At 41.0% G+C, this 15870-nt stretch overlaps 1 non-coding gene across 1 annotated transcript; it reads right to left on the minus strand.

The window, feature by feature from the left end:
• Positions 1 to 1442: 1442 nt before the first annotated feature.
• LOC141619686 (small nucleolar RNA R71) lies at positions 1443 to 1549 on the minus strand. The gene has a single exon (XR_012531783.1). It is a non-coding gene; the product is annotated as a small nucleolar RNA R71 (small nucleolar RNA).
• Positions 1550 to 15870: the final 14321 nt, after the last annotated feature.

The following is a 15870-nucleotide window of genomic DNA, read 5'->3' on the forward strand; positions in this document are numbered from 1 at the left end:
CTCATGTTACAAGCCTGATCCCTCACCCATTCATCCCTAAGGTCTGTTTGGTCAAAAAGATCGGTCAACAGTGTTCTTAAATATCCTGGGTATTACAATTTGCTTGTTTGTTGTGATCTCAACTTATGCACATGTTATGTTTGATGAAATGCGAGCCTATGAATCCTTGCTTTTTTTACCCATCACTTACCTTTTCAATGAGACTTGTAAGATATAAACCAACTCGAGTCTCATTAGACCATGCATATAGTTGAGTAGGGAGGATTAAGTCGACTTGTAGGTGTTGTACAATCTAATCGATTCGGCTCTGGGACCCAAACCTTCCTAGGATTGTAAGATATAAACCAACTCGATCCATCACAACAATAATTGCTTGCTTATAATTTGAGAATATGTTTGTATGATCAATTCCCATGAATCCCCTATGACCCCATGACACCCTAGTGCTTTTAATCAATTGTTTACATCTCATTTTAATCATCATGCTTGTTTACTTTTATTGCTATTTAGTTTAGTGATCTTCTCATCTCAACCCCAAATCGTGACACCCCTAGACACCGCTACTTGCAATCGAAAATCCTACATCAATACCCGTCCCTTGGGATCCGACCTTTACTTGCCTCTTTACTAATAGTAGAGTTGTTTGTGAAGTTATAAATATTGTTTTGGTCTAGGTGCTCTTAACAACAAGTAACCGAAAACTAAATCTCCAAGTGAGTCCGACCAAAAATTGCGCCTTTGCCAGAGACGGTGTTAACTTGATTTGATTTTCTTAGATTGTTATTAGTTGTGTCTTTCTTTGCCTTGGGGAAGTAAAACTTCTCAAGGTTTGTTCTAATTATTTTCAAGTTGTTTGATATTTTGCATGTCTAGAAGATCACAAGATAACTTGTTACCTTGATCACGAAATTAAAAGGACTTTGACAAACAATAGAAGACTTGCTAGAGGTACTTTGAGAGGTATTGGTGAGGTTGTAGATATTCAACCAAATACTATTGAGTTCGTCAACCCTTTTGCAAGAGAAGGTGAGGAGAACCCAACACAAAATCCAACACAAAATCAATCCACAATGCCTAAATTTTCATCGCATTCCGTACCAACCGAGGAGAACCTACCCAATGGTACTCCCACACCACAACACTTAACCGTGAATTTCATTGCTAAATCCGCATTTATCCAATTAGTCGAAAGAAGCCAATTTGGGGGGATACCTAGTGAAGACCCTCACTCACACATGGAGACTTTTTGCGACTATTGTGATGCGATTTCACAAACCGGTATGACTCAAGACCAAATTCGATGGGTCTTATTTCCTTTTTCTCTAATCGGCACCGCAAAACAATGGTTGAAAGGCCTTGATAAGGCTACTCTTGGAATTGACTCTTTGAAGAAGTTGGTTCTAGCTTTCTACAAAAAATTCTACCCTCCGGAAAAGACTAACATGCTAAGAGCTCAAATTATGGGTTTTAAGCAAAGGGATGAAGAATCTTTGTATGAAGCTTGGGAGCAATTCAAAGGAATTTGTCGCTCATGTGCTCATCATGGACTTAGCGAGTGGTTCTTGGTACAACAATTTTGGAATGGTCTTTATGAAGACTCAAGAAACATTCTCAACATGGGATCAAATGGTATGTTCACTGAAGCTGACGATAATAAAACTTGGAGCAATATTGAGGAAATGGCGGTCCATAACTCACAAGATAGTAGACCCCGCAAGGCTACTAGAGGAGGAAAGCATGAAGTGGACTCTGTTACTCAATTGGGTGCTCAACTTAGTGCTCATATTGATACCATTAACTTGAAGTTTGAGAAGGCTATGGCTAAACTTGAAGAAGCCTCAAAATCACCAAAGCATCATGTTAATGCCATGGTAGCATCTTCATCAATCCCAAGTGGGATATGTGAGAATTGTGGAACTTTGGGACATGAACAAAGTGAATGTAGGGGAACAAATCAACAAGTGAATGCTTTTCAAGCATACAAGAGTGGTACCCGTTATTCCAATTATTACAATGAAAACACCAAATTCCACCCAAATCTCTCATACGAAAGCCAAAATGTTCAAAATCCTCAACAAACATACACCCCACCTCCCATAAGAAACCAAAATCAAAGACCCTTTTTCAACCAAAACCAAGATTACCAAAATCAAACTCCATACAAACAACAAAATGACCATGGTTTTGATGTTCAAAAAGCGGTCCTCTAAATGCAAAAAAATCAACAAGAGTTTCTCACTCAAATGCAAAAGGATAGCCAAGCAAAGGACATCACCATCAAAAACATCCTAACCCACACAAAAATGTTGGAAACTCAATTGACCCAACTAGCATCTTCAAACTCTCAAAGACAAAAGGGGAAATTACCACCCCAAGGTAATCCCCCAAGACATGAAACGGTTAGTGCCATTCATTTGAGGAGTGGTACGAGGTATGAAGGTCCAAAGAAGCAAGTTGAGGATGAAGTTGTGGAAGCTAGTGACAAAGAAGAAGTTGTGCAAAACACCAAGGAAGGAGAACCAACAAAAGAAAAAGTTTCAAAGAAAAATGAAGAGAAGGCCAAGGAGAAGGAGCCCATTGTGATTAGACTTCCGTTCCCAAGTCGTCAAGCTAAGCCTAAGTTTGATGACCAACTCGGGAAAATTATGGAAATTGTGAAGAATTTGGAAGTCTCGATTCCTTTCACGGAATTAATCAATCACGTGCCGGCCTATGCAAAGTACATGAAGGACATCCTTACGAAAAAGAAGTCAATCCGGAAGCTTGAAACTATCGCCTTCACTAAGGTGAGTAGTGCAATCCTTCAAGGGAGTTCACCTCCGAAACTTAAAGACCCAGGAAGCTTCTCAATACCGTGTACCATTGGCGACACCACGATCAACAAATCTTTGTGTGATCTAGGAGCAAGCGTGAGTGTTATGCCGTATTCGGTTAGTAAAAGGTTAGGGATGGGAGAGCTTAAATGTACCAACATCACACTCCAAATGGCCGATAGATCGACGAAGACACCGTTAGGGATATGGGAAGATGTTCCCGTGAGAGTTGGGAAATTTTTCATCCCGGTGGACTTTGTCATCGTTGACATGGAAGAAGACTCCAATATTCCGATCATTCTAGGTAGACCTTTCTTGCACACCGCGGGTGCAGTGATAGATGTGAAGCACGAAGAGCTCACTCTAGAAGTGGGAGACGAGAGCATAACTTTCAATCTTGACAAGACCATGAGAGCTCCCCGTTTGCATGAACCATGCTTTATGGTTGATCACTATAGCCGGAAGGATGATAGGAAGAAGTCGGAATTCCAATGGAAAAAGAAAGTTGATGATGCTCCATTCAAAGAGCAAGAGAATAGCAACAAAGAGAGCTTGAAAATCTCACCCATGACAAGTGAAGAAGATGGCCTCATTGGCCAAAACAAGAAAGAAGGAGAGTTGTATCTATCAACTCAAGAGATTTTTAATGATCAAGTAGACGAAGTTTGCGGTCTTTGGGATGATGAGTTCGAAGGGATATTCAATCCCTACATTGGTAATGCTATGAACCAAGACCATCACGGAGAACAACAAGTGCAAAGGTCTATTGAGGATCTTTATCATGACAATGAACAAGCTTTCGACTACTTCTTCAAGGTGTTGAGTAACATCAACAACACCTTGAACATGCCCCCTTGACATCTCATATTGGATGAGAGTTTGGTGGAGTCCTCCCTAAACCACCATTTGTAAATATTCTAACTCCCTAACTTGCATTTCAATTTTTACATTGCATTTTGTCATTTTTGGATTAATATTTTTGTGCCTTGATCAAGATATATATCATTTTTGAGAGAAGTGAGGGAGGGACTTATGATTTTATTAATGTGTAGTGCTTTGACTTAGTGTGGGGATAGCAATTGCCTAGGCTATTCACGCCTTTGTAGTGCCCCCACAATGAAGAACACGAGCATTGAAGAATGAAAATGATCCGGGTTATGCAGTACCCACGGATGGACCTGAATCCGTGTGGACAAAAAGGAATCTGAGCGTCTCATGAGAGAATCCGCTCGTCTAGCAGAATCCGAGCATTCAATGTCACCAGACGCTCGTCTGGCTGAGCTATGTAATTCAAAAAAATGGTCTGTCAAAGAATCCGAGCGTCCCAATTAAGAATCCGATCGTCTGATTCTGGACGCTTGTCTTGCAGCAAAGACGCTCGTCTTTCTGCTGTTGAATTTTAAGGAATCACCCTGTAACAGAATCCGAGCGTCTTCCAAAGAATCCGCTCGTCTCACATTGAAGAATCCGCTCGTCTTTGCTAAAAGACGCTCGTTCTGTAGCGTCATTTCCTGAAGCAAAACGTGCAGAATCCAAGCATCCCAGTCCTGAATCCGCTCGTCCCTACTGCTGTTTTCAAATTTAACGGGTCTTTTAAACCCCTTCCCCCTCATTCATTTTCATTTGTTCTACATTCAAACACTACCCAAAACCCAAAAACCCCAAAAACCCTCATCCTCTACATCACCAAAACCAATTTTCCTCAACCAAATTCAACAAAATCAAATCCAAACTTCCTCACAACAAAAATTAATCACTCCTTTTACAACAACAATTCATTCAAGCACCAAATTCTTCAACCTTTGAGTCGATTTTTAAGATACAAAGCAACATTCTTTCATCTTAAATCGATTTGGACATAACTAAAAATTGAAGATTTCAATCTCTCTTTGGTGTAATCAACAATGGCAAGAACTAAAGGAGGCAACAAGGCACCCCCAAAGAAGACACTTTCAAAAAGGCAACAAACTCTTCAAGCAAAACAATTGTCCAAGGCATTTGTAGTCCATGAGGCAAGAATGCTGGTTCAACAAGGTCCCCCTATGGAAGCTACAACATCAACAACTCCGGTCATTGAGCAATTATCTAATTATCCGGAGGTAATTTTCACTTCCGACTCTCATAGGGATAAATTTGTTCTCTTTGCTAAGAAGACCATTATGCCTACAAAATTCATTTGTGAAGATGCCTTGACAAAGTTGGGTGTTATTGAACAAACCAAAACCTTATTTGAGGCTATGGGATTGGGTAAATTGTTTACCATGAAAGAATTGACATACCTGTAGATACCCGTATCCGTCGATATTGGAATTTATAGAGAATCCGACAAACACCCGATGATGATAGGACACATGTATTCTTTAGTTGTCATTGTCATTATTTGGGTTCGTTTTACGATGTAGAATGAGCGTTGTCGAAGGAGTATTTTATTAATTTAAATGATATTTAAATTAAATGTTTTTTTAAAGTGAATTCATTTTATTACTTTATTTTGAATTTATTTTCTCAAGTTTATTTTATTGAAAATAAAATAAATAATTGATTTGAAAAATCATTTTATGAGTGTATTTGATTTGAAAAATCATTTATTTTAATGTGTTATTTGATTTGAAAAATCGAATTTGAAAATCGAAAACTCGTTTCAACCACGCGTTTTGGAGCTCGATTATAGCTCGGTTTTTGAGCCCGTTTTCTTTACGAGTTGGCACGAATCTCGAGTACACTAACCAACCTAAGCCTCTACCCCTCCAACCCCAATTCGAACCCCCTTATCCACATCCCAAATCACGTCCCAAATACTCCCCAAACAGCCCGCATACACAAACAGCCCCCCCTGTTTTGCGTGCTAAATCCCGAGCCCAAAACCCGCTCCAAACACCACAAAAACCCGTGCCCATTAACCCTACACCATACCCTAGCATCCTACCCATATTACCTTAGCTTAACCACCAAGCAAACCCCCCATACAAACCCTAAAAACCCCAAGAATAGCTGATGGGCAGCAGCTATGCGAAACAGGCCCGATTGCTTGTTGCCCTATTTCTACCCTTCGAAACTCCCTATAAATACCCCCCCTTCACCATACAATCGTTCCTTTAAGTTCTCCATACATACTACCTTCACTTACAAGCTTTAAACTCCATAAACAAACCCTAATTGCCTCCCAAAAACCCTCGACAAAACCGACTTACAAACTGAGAATCAGTTTGTGTGTCCTCTTTGAAACCCTTCGTTCTCCCTTCAAACCTCCATCAAAATTCGAGTTTCTTGTTCCAAATTAACCATACAACATCCATCTACACATTAGACAAATATTTACGAGCCAAATTGCCCTTGAGAGTACACGAATTCCCTCGAAAAACAGAGTGTTATAAACTCTGTTTTCGCGGCTTTTCCTGTCTGTCCAGTTCTGTTTGTGCTCATTTTTCGTGCCAAATAACTCAAAACGAGCAGGGATTGTTTTAAGATCTCTGTTCTCCTCTCTTTCTAGTTTTCAAAACATCTTTTAAATCGAATTTTCACCGTGAAACGAGAGAGAAATCGCAGTTTGAAAGTTGCTGTCCAGATTTGCAAAAAACGTGTTGTTTGCTTTGTTTCTTCGTCGACGACGGCCTCTCGAGATAAAATCTACCATCGATTACGACCCAAGACGGTGTCAACGATACATGTAGGTTGAGGGTGCATCAAATCCTCCTCTTTCTCCCTTTTATTTCGTTTTTTTATGTTTGTTTTTTAGTGTTATCATTAACTATGAAACTAGTTTAGTCCGAGTATGAGTTAAAGTACCACCATGAACACCCGCGTTGACTTGAGATGGGAAAGAAATTCGCTACATCATTCGGTCGTAACCCCCGTCTCATTTACATATCCTCGTGTTCAAGGTAAGGCATTAATAAAACGAATTCTAACTTCGCTCTTCGCTTTTGACCCCTTTCTTGTTTCGTGTAATTCAACCCACCCTAGGACCCTTCGCATGTTAGTATGACCTCTGATTGTTAACATATAACTCGTTTAGATGACATTAGATCAATTTAATAACCTAATTAGACACGTTAGGGTACATCGACATAGCTTTAAAAATAAACTAACAATTCTATAACCTAATTGAACGCATCTCTCTTTTCACTCAATTTCTCGCTAGCATAGGAGTGCGTGATTAGCACCTTCCTATTAACACTCGATGAGTAGCGTTAATATCGTAACTTCTTGACCTAATTTGACCCCTTTAGGCCGTGTAGAATACACATTTGCAAGACATCTTTTCAATCGATCAACGTCGTTTCTAACTTGTTTTCTAGCCCGCTTTCGAACTTGTTTCGCAATCAATTGATCTAACTAATGAACCTAACCTAGGACCTAGGGTAGGCGTGTCTAGAGTGGCCATGGCCTGGCCGTGTCCTTTGGTCTTTCTTGTTTCGTTTGTTTTACATCGTTTGTTCTTTATTGTTTTGTCGCTTGTAATTTATCGTTTGTTCATCGAGTTGTAATTTTCAAGTTAGCTTTCTTTTATCGAGTCAAAACCTCTTCCAAAAACCTTTGTCTTGTTTGGTTAGATGGTTGTGCCCCAATGCATGTAAGAGCGTAGTAAATCGCATGTTGTTTAAAGCAACATGGCCCGATTTATGCTAATGCATGCTTTGGTGCGTAGCCCTATGTCTAATTCGATGAGATTAAGTGAAAGCACACATTACGAGGAGTGACCCAAGGCCGTGAGTCATGTAAGCCATGGGCCACCCCTTTGTGCACGTTTTCCTAGGCCGAATGGCCGTGTAATGCTTCATGTACGGTTTTGTGTATAGCGTTGTATTTTAGATCGAGTTGTATCTTTAATTTATCGTTGTGTCGGCATGAAATGCCTGGGTTGTAATAGGATAGATCCCAACGGCTCCCCCCTTCCCATCAAGCCTTGTTTGCTTTGTTTTCTATGTTGTTAGATCAATCAACCCACATGCTAAATTACAACTTTGACAAAGTTAGTTTAGTTGCATCTAAATCGACATAGAAACTTCACATGTTAGGGTTTTAAAAACGATGTTTGCATATCATATATCGTAGTAGCTATGACCTTGTTTGAAATCCGATACTTGACTTAGTAGAGGCCGTTATTGACGGGCGGGGTTAGGTGTCCTTATGGGCTTCCTAACACGTACCCTCACCCCTTACTCAAGATCTATGGTTTGTGGATCCGTCTAAATACCATTGGATTACGAGAGTCATTCAAATCAAGTGATATAGGGTACAAGTCTTTATCTTTAATCACTCGTAGTCGATTGGCTTTATGCTTTTCGATGAAAGGTGTAAAGTTGACTTGAACGGTTCCAAGTTCCCAAAAAACTTGGTGGCGACTCTAATTTGTCTTAATTCGATTCGTAAGAACCTCGAGTCGATTATGCCTAGTGTGGATCCCGCGGACGCAGATCCCGAGGGCCTTGTCCACAGTTTGGCGACTCCGCTGGGGAAAAGAGGACTAGTTACACTTTGTTTCTAGGGTCTTTTCCTCCGAGGTGAAACTTGAAAAGAAAGTATTGGAAAGTAAAACATTACTCATAGTACTACGATTCATGCATAAACCCTTAAGGACTTTCCCGGGCCGTCCCAGCGTTTCTTTGTGATGCGTGGGGGGCGACGTCCCACTATGCCAGGAACTCGCACATTGCTTGCTTCCGCTCCTCCTCGTCGTGGTTCTTGATGGTGCAGATGCTCTTCTAGGTACTCTACCTAAAGGCCCTTGCTCTATAAGACCCAAAAAGGATGGAGGGCATAGACCTTCTTGTAGAAGACTTGCCGAGACTTAGAGATGTCTAGGAGCATACATCCTTATAACATGAGAATGACAATGTGCGAAATGAATTTCCCGAGTCTTTTCAAATTTTCCGTGTCCATTTCATAACCGAACTTTTGAACAACTTACTGTCAAAATTAGCATGGTTTTAAAAACGCGGAATGCTGCCCAAATAGGACTAGAATTTTCGGCCAAAAATAAGCTTTTATAGCCGGCATGCTGCCCATTTCAAATCTCATTTTCGAATCAATTATTCGTTTTTTTCAAATTCAATCCAAAATGTTTCTCGAACCTCAACCAAGCATGAAATGCGTCGAGTCGTGTCCGGGTCCTGGCCGTGTTAGGCCAGGCGTGTTTCGTTCCAAGAGTCTAGAACACGACCTTGTTGGGTCACCCAAGCTCACCTCTTGGGATTCGAGTCATGTTGGTCCACCTTTTTGTCTAAGATAGTCCACAGAAACGTCCAAGCTGGGCCATTGTGGACGTTTCACTCGAACCTAAGGGCTATGTTAGTCCAATCACGGGTTTAGTCACACCGAGTCCAGTTTAGAATCGAGCTATGACAGCTTGAGTCATGTCGTTTTGTCGAGTCTAAAATGAGTCAAGGTCTAAATCCAACCGTGAGTCGAACCTTTTGGTTAGTTGGTCATAAGTCGAGTCTTTGTTTGAGTCAAGTTGGTGTCGTGTCCTTAAGTGTGCAGGGGCTCTTACATTTGAATATTGACTCGGTTCGGGGTTTTCTTGTAGAAAGGCCGCCAAAAACACGACTTCAATCAATGGAAGATGCTGTTAACAAACTCACTGAGGCCATGAACCTCATGATGACCAGAATGGATGCGGTCGAATCCAAGCTGGGTGAAGATTCATCTTCATCTACCCCACCTCTGACTGATCTGGAGAAACGGTTCAAATTCATTGAAGACCGTCTGAAACTCTCCCAGGGGAAGAACATCCACTATGAAAATGCTAGGGCCTATGCCCCAGTTCAGGATAAGTTGCCCACGAACATGGTACTCACTGATATCCCAAAGTTTAAGGGTACAGAAGATCCAGTCCACCATGTTAATGCCTATAAAGGGTACTTAGCACTGAAGGGAGTACCTGCTGACATGCTCTCTGAAATTTTTGGCCAATCTCTGGATGAACACCCGAAGGCGTGGTTCTATAATCTTGACCTTAAGAACTTCCCCACTTTCGAAGATATTACGGTGGAGTTCTGTAAGCACTATGCTGACAATGTTGAGATTCAAACCAATATAAGGACTTTGGAAGTAATGACACAGAAGGAAAAAGAGGGCTTTACTGAATTCCTTGCAAGATGGCGCGCTGAAAGCGTGAAATTAGCCAAGAATCCTGACGAAGTTGAAATGGTAGATAAGTTCGTAAAGAATCTACGACCTATTTACCGCAATGCTCTGAAATACCAGAATTTTGGCTCTTTCAAAGAATTGATAAGAATCGGGATAACCGTAGAAGATGATGTCATAAGGGCAGAGGCTGAAAAGCCGAAAGTGTACCAAGGGGCCTCATCGTCTAAGGGCAAGGCCCCAGCAACGACCCATATTGATGAAGCCATCAATCTCTTAGAAGGGCAATCGAAGAAGTCGCAGCGCCAAACACCTAGGGCATTCACCGATATCGGATGCACTTATACATACGCTCTCCAAAGGCTCACAGCCCAAGGAAAGCTGAAGCCTATTGGTCCAACTCCGGACCCTCCCGTTGATCAACAAGGTAAATGGTATAAACCAAATGCCTATTGTGCCTTTCATCAAGGGAAAGGCCATGATACTGAAAGGTGCTATCGACTGAAGCACGAAATCCAAGACATGATTGAGAATGGAACACTCCCAATCCCAACTGTTAAACCCAATAACATCACCAATCCATTTGGCGATCACGCCAACTTTGTTTCTGTCGAAGACAATGTCGATTATTCCCATCTTATCCGCCCATGTCACTTAAAAGGGGTGTTTATCGGGAAGATATTTGTGGATTGCTTTGAATTCTTGCCAAACCCGAAGAATGAAATTCAAGTCGGGAGTCTTGCTCCAGAATGTAATCCTCTCGTTAACGAAGTTAATAAAGGACAATTCGATTCACCGACCTTCATCATTGGCGTAGATCCTCAGAGGACTACCTTGGGATGGAGGCAGACCATCAAAGGGATCAAGGACTAGAACCGAGCATCTAAGCTGACAGCTGAATAAGGGAAAGCTCAAGACCAGATTTGAAAAATTATGAGTCGGGATCTGTTTTCTTTTCTTAGTCGAGTCGAGTCTAGGACTTTCTTTTCTTGAAGTTGAGTCGGTTGTCTCGCGATGACCTAGGGTGTGTCCTAGGAATCGTTCCTTTGAGTCTAAGCAATTGCCTTTCCAATAAAAAGTTGCGCTTTCGTTTCCAAATATATCTTGTTTCCAATCCTCAATCATTCCGAAAGTATGATAAAATGCACAACACACTCAAAGGCATCCCCGGGGTAGAAATATGTCCCGTTTCATAATGTAAGGTACAATAGGATCCCGTGTTTGATTCCTTTACCTATTCCATGTCTGGCGGTAGAAAACCTCCATCAGAACCAGTGCTTATGACAAGCTTTTAGATGATTCTATGACGAACCCTAACTAGCTCCTTGTTTCCCCTATCGATGACGGAAGACAAGCCTTTCCCCAACAGAATCATCCCCTCTCGAAGACAGAAGATATCAATCCGTTCTAAGAAGGAATTGTTAGTTCTAACCCAATTTAGTTGGCGAAGCCCAAGTTTTAAGGTGTATCCATTTGTAACTAAGGGAATGAATAGAAGACCATTTTCAAGAAGAGAAGAAAAAAAATGAAAAAGAATGAAAAGATGAGGAAAAACAGGACGAAAAAAAAAAGCAAAAGAAAAAAATGAAAAAAATGAAAAAATGAAAAGTGATGAAAGAAAAAGGAAAAAAGAAAAAAGATGTTGAAGTCATTGCAGAACGCTTTTGGTTGAATGTCGAAGTTACGGAAGCCAGAAGTCAATTCAAGTACCCATAGTTGAAGTTCAATGGGCAAAGCCCAAAAGCTTAAGTAGTAACCTCTTTACCCTCTAAGTCCTTCCTGAGACAGTTACAAAGGGATAATCGGGAATTTTGAGAATTATTCCGCTTGTGTTGTTACACCCAGCCTTTAGGGTCCAGACATGGAAATTTGAACCCACATCATTTTTCAACCCATTTTCACTCGTGGTTCATCAAACCCGAGACACCCATTCCAACCACATCAGCAACCATAGCCCTTGGCCTTAGCACCACAAAACAAACCTTCAGAATGATGGTTAACCATTCCAACTTGTTATTACCAAGCTCCACATCCCAAAAGATCCAAGCCTTTTAAACCTAACCCCAAACACGGGATTTAACGGTACTTTACAGGCTAGAATGGGATATGGCATGATACCTTAGGTGAAACCTTCGAGTGTGTACACACAATCAAAATGCCATGTTTATGCACCATGATCGAACTACGTCAGATTTGATTTCGCTCCACGCGAATACGTAGACAGTTCTTCAGAATAAGGGATTCAATCCATCCATCATCCAAGTTGTCATCTTGTCGGTTTCTTACGGGTCTTAACCAAGTCCAAATGAAGCCACCTTTGTTTGAGTCGGTCTTAGCACTCGATGTAGGCTAGGATAAGGATATAGGTTCAGATGTGTAATGTCAAGTCTCGGAATGAGCTTTATCTAACGATGTAGGCAAAGATGCTGAGTCAGATAGATGTGGGTTTTTGTTGGGAACAGAAAATATGAAAAACCCGCTGAAAAGAAAGAAGGCGTGGAAGAAAAATAGTAAAAGCCCGCTGAAAAGAAAGAAGGCGGTGGCAAGAAATGATGAAAACTCGCTGAAAAGAAAGGAGGCGAGGAGAAGAGTGACAGAATGTTCCCAACAAGAGTGATGTGTGATGTCTAAGTGTTCTCATAAAATGAGTCTGTGTTTAGTGTCTGGGCGAAGCCAACGTTGGAGCTCCGTGAGTTTAATCCACCTTATCAATGCCAAGTGATCTTGATTCCCATGTGCCCTCGGGAGCACGCCCATGCCATACGATATCTCCATCCCAAGTTCGACGACCTTGTGATTCCCATTTGCCATCTTTTGGCGCCGGAACGGCCAATTTACATTTCTACCCCCAACAAGTCAATAATTGAATTAAAACCCGTGTACACTTACGGTTTTATTTTCCTTTTTTGTTTTACGGTAGCGGGCTACGCCCACGTTGTTTACGGGTCATACAGAGTGTCTGAGTCGTATTTCCTGCTTACCCGTCAAGGTTCGATTTCAAAATGCCAAAGATTTCAGAATTCTGAAATTTCAAAAACTTTTTGCATCAAATTTTGGGTCGACGACCCAACATCCAAGGGATTCATTTCAAATTCAAAATTTGGGTCGATGGCCCAACATACCAAGGGATGTCAAATTTAAACTTCGGGTCGATGGCTCAATTATTCAAAATTTTCAAATTCAATTTTCGGGTCGATGACCCAACCTTTCAAATAATCTAATTTTAAGATCGATGATCCAAATGTGCTTATGTGACGATTCTTGCTAGTACATTTTCTATGTTTCAAATATAGCAGGATATGCTTCAACTGGGGGCTCTAAAGTCTTCGACTTTAGAGCCATTGCAAACTGGGGGCTCTGAAGCCGTTGGCTTCAGAGACCATTATCAAGATGTAAAGGATGACATCCACCAAGAATTCAATTCAATACAAGAGTATGAAATGGAAGAATTCCGTAGCTGAAAGCAAATGATGAAAGCGGCGACAACCTCCTTGGAAAGTCCCGTCCCATTCGGACAAGTGCCCGTGATGATAAATTTTGGGCAAATGTCAGCAGATGACGAATTTTGGACATACGCCAGCAGATGATAAACTTTGGGCAAGTGTCAGCAGTTGCCGAACTACGACGCGGGTTTGATTCCGTCAGAAACGGATACGTAGGCGCCTAAGGATAAGGCTCAATCCACCATATATGCAATTTATAGGTCGACGACCAACGATTATAATTTGACGCAACAGAAGTAAGAGTTAATCCCCGACGAAGTTTCAGGTATGATCTCTTCTTATGGCTGGCGAGCTTATATACGCAAGTCTAATGGACTATAAACGACCCGCAGAATCCTCAGGTCGAGAGGGACCTGGGGTATACTTTGACTTTCGCCTTGTCCAAGCCTCAGTCAAAGTGGGGGCTCTGTAGATACCCGTATCCGTCGATATTGGAATTTATAGAGAATCCGGCAAACACCCGATGATGATAGGGCACATGTATTCTTTAGTTGTCATTGTCATTATTTGGGTTCGTTTTACGATGTAGAATGAGCGTTGTCGACGGAGTATTTTATTAATTTAAATGATATTTAAATTAAATGTTTTTTTAAAGTGAATTCATTTTATTGCTTTATTTTGAATTTATTTTCTCAAGTTTATTTTATTGAAAATAAAATAAATAATTGATTTGAAAAATCATTTTATGAGTCCATTTGATTTGAAAAATCATTTATTTTAATGTGTTATTTGATTTGAAAAATCGAATTTGAAAATCGAAAACTCGTTTCAACCACGCGTTTTGGAGCTCGATTATAGCTCGGTTTTTGAGCCCGTTTTCTTTACGAGTTGGCACGAATCTCGAGTACACTAACCAACCTAAGCCTATACCCCTCCAACCCCAATTCGAACCCCCTTATCCACATCCCAAATCCCGTCCCAAATACTCCCCAAACAGCCCGCATACACAAACAGCCCCCCCTGTTTTGCGTGCTAAATCCCGAGCCCAAAACCCGCTCCAAACACCATCAAACCCCGTGCCCATTAACCCTACACCATACCCTAGCATCCCACCCATATTACCTTAGCTTAACCACCAAGCAAACCCCCCATACAAACCCTAAAAACCCCACGAATAGCTGATGGGCAGCAGCTATGCGAAACAGGCCCGATTGCTTGTTGCCCTATTTCTACCCTTCGAAACTCCCTATAAATACCCCCCCTTCACCATACATTCGTTCCTCTAAGTTCTCCATACATACTACCTTCACTTACAAGCTTTAAACTCCAGAAACAAACCCTAATTGCCTCCCAAAAACCCTCGACAAAACCGACTTACAAACTGAGAATCAGTTTGTGTGTCCTCTTTGAAACCCTTCGTTCTCCCTTCAAACCTCCATCAAAATTCGAGTTTCTTGTTCCAAATTAACCATACAACATCCATCTACACATTAGACAAAGATTTACGAGCCAAATTGCCCTTGAGAGTACACGAATTCCCTCGAAAAAGAGAGTGTTATACACTCTGTTTTCGCGGCTTTTCCTGTCTATCCAGTTCTGTTTGTGCTCATTTTTCGTGCCCAATAACTCAAAACGAGCAGGGATTGTTTTAAGATCTCTGTTCTCCTCTCTTTCTAGTTTTCAAAACATCTTTTAAATCGAATTTTCACCGTGAAACGAGAGAGAAATCGCAGTTTGAAAGTTGTTGTCCAGATTTGCAAAAAACGTGTTGTTTGCTTTGTTTCTTCGTCGACGACGGCCTCTCGAGATAAAATCTACCATCGATTACGACCCAAGACGGTGTCAAAGATACATGTAAGTTGAGGGTGCATGAAATCCTGCTCTTTCTTTCTTTTATTTCGTTTTTTTATGTTTGTTTTTTATTGTTTCGTTTTATTTTGTTTATCGATTGTTATCATTAACTATGAAACTAGTTTAGTCCGAGTATGAGTTAAAGTACCACCATGAACACCCGCGTTGACTTGAGATGGGAAAGAAATCCGCTACATCAGTCGGTCGTAACCCCCGTCTCATTTACATATCCTCGTGTTCAAGGTAGGGCATTAATAAAACGAATTCTAACTTCGCTCTTCGCTTTTGACCCCTTTCTTGTTTCGTGTAATTCGACCCACCCTAGGACCCTTCGCATGTTAGTATGACCTCTGATTGTTAACATATAACTCGTTTAGATGACATTAGATCAATTTAATAACCTAATTAGACACGTTAGGGTACATCGACGTAGCTTTAAAAATCAACTAACAATTCTATAACCTAATTGAACGCATCTCTCTTTTCACTCAATTTCTCGCTAGCATAGGAGTGCGTGATTAGCACCTTCCTATTAACACTCGATGAGTAGCGTTAATATCGTAACTTCTTGACCTAATTTGACCCCTTTAGGCCGTGTAGAATACACATTTGCAAGACATCTTTTCAATCGATCAACGTCGTTTCTAACTTGTTTTCTAGCCCACTTTCGAACT

The sequence above is a fragment of the Silene latifolia genome, chromosome 1, assembly GCF_048544455.1.
Source record: "Silene latifolia isolate original U9 population chromosome 1, ASM4854445v1, whole genome shotgun sequence".
Classification (NCBI taxonomy): domain Eukaryota; kingdom Viridiplantae; phylum Streptophyta; class Magnoliopsida; order Caryophyllales; family Caryophyllaceae; genus Silene; species Silene latifolia.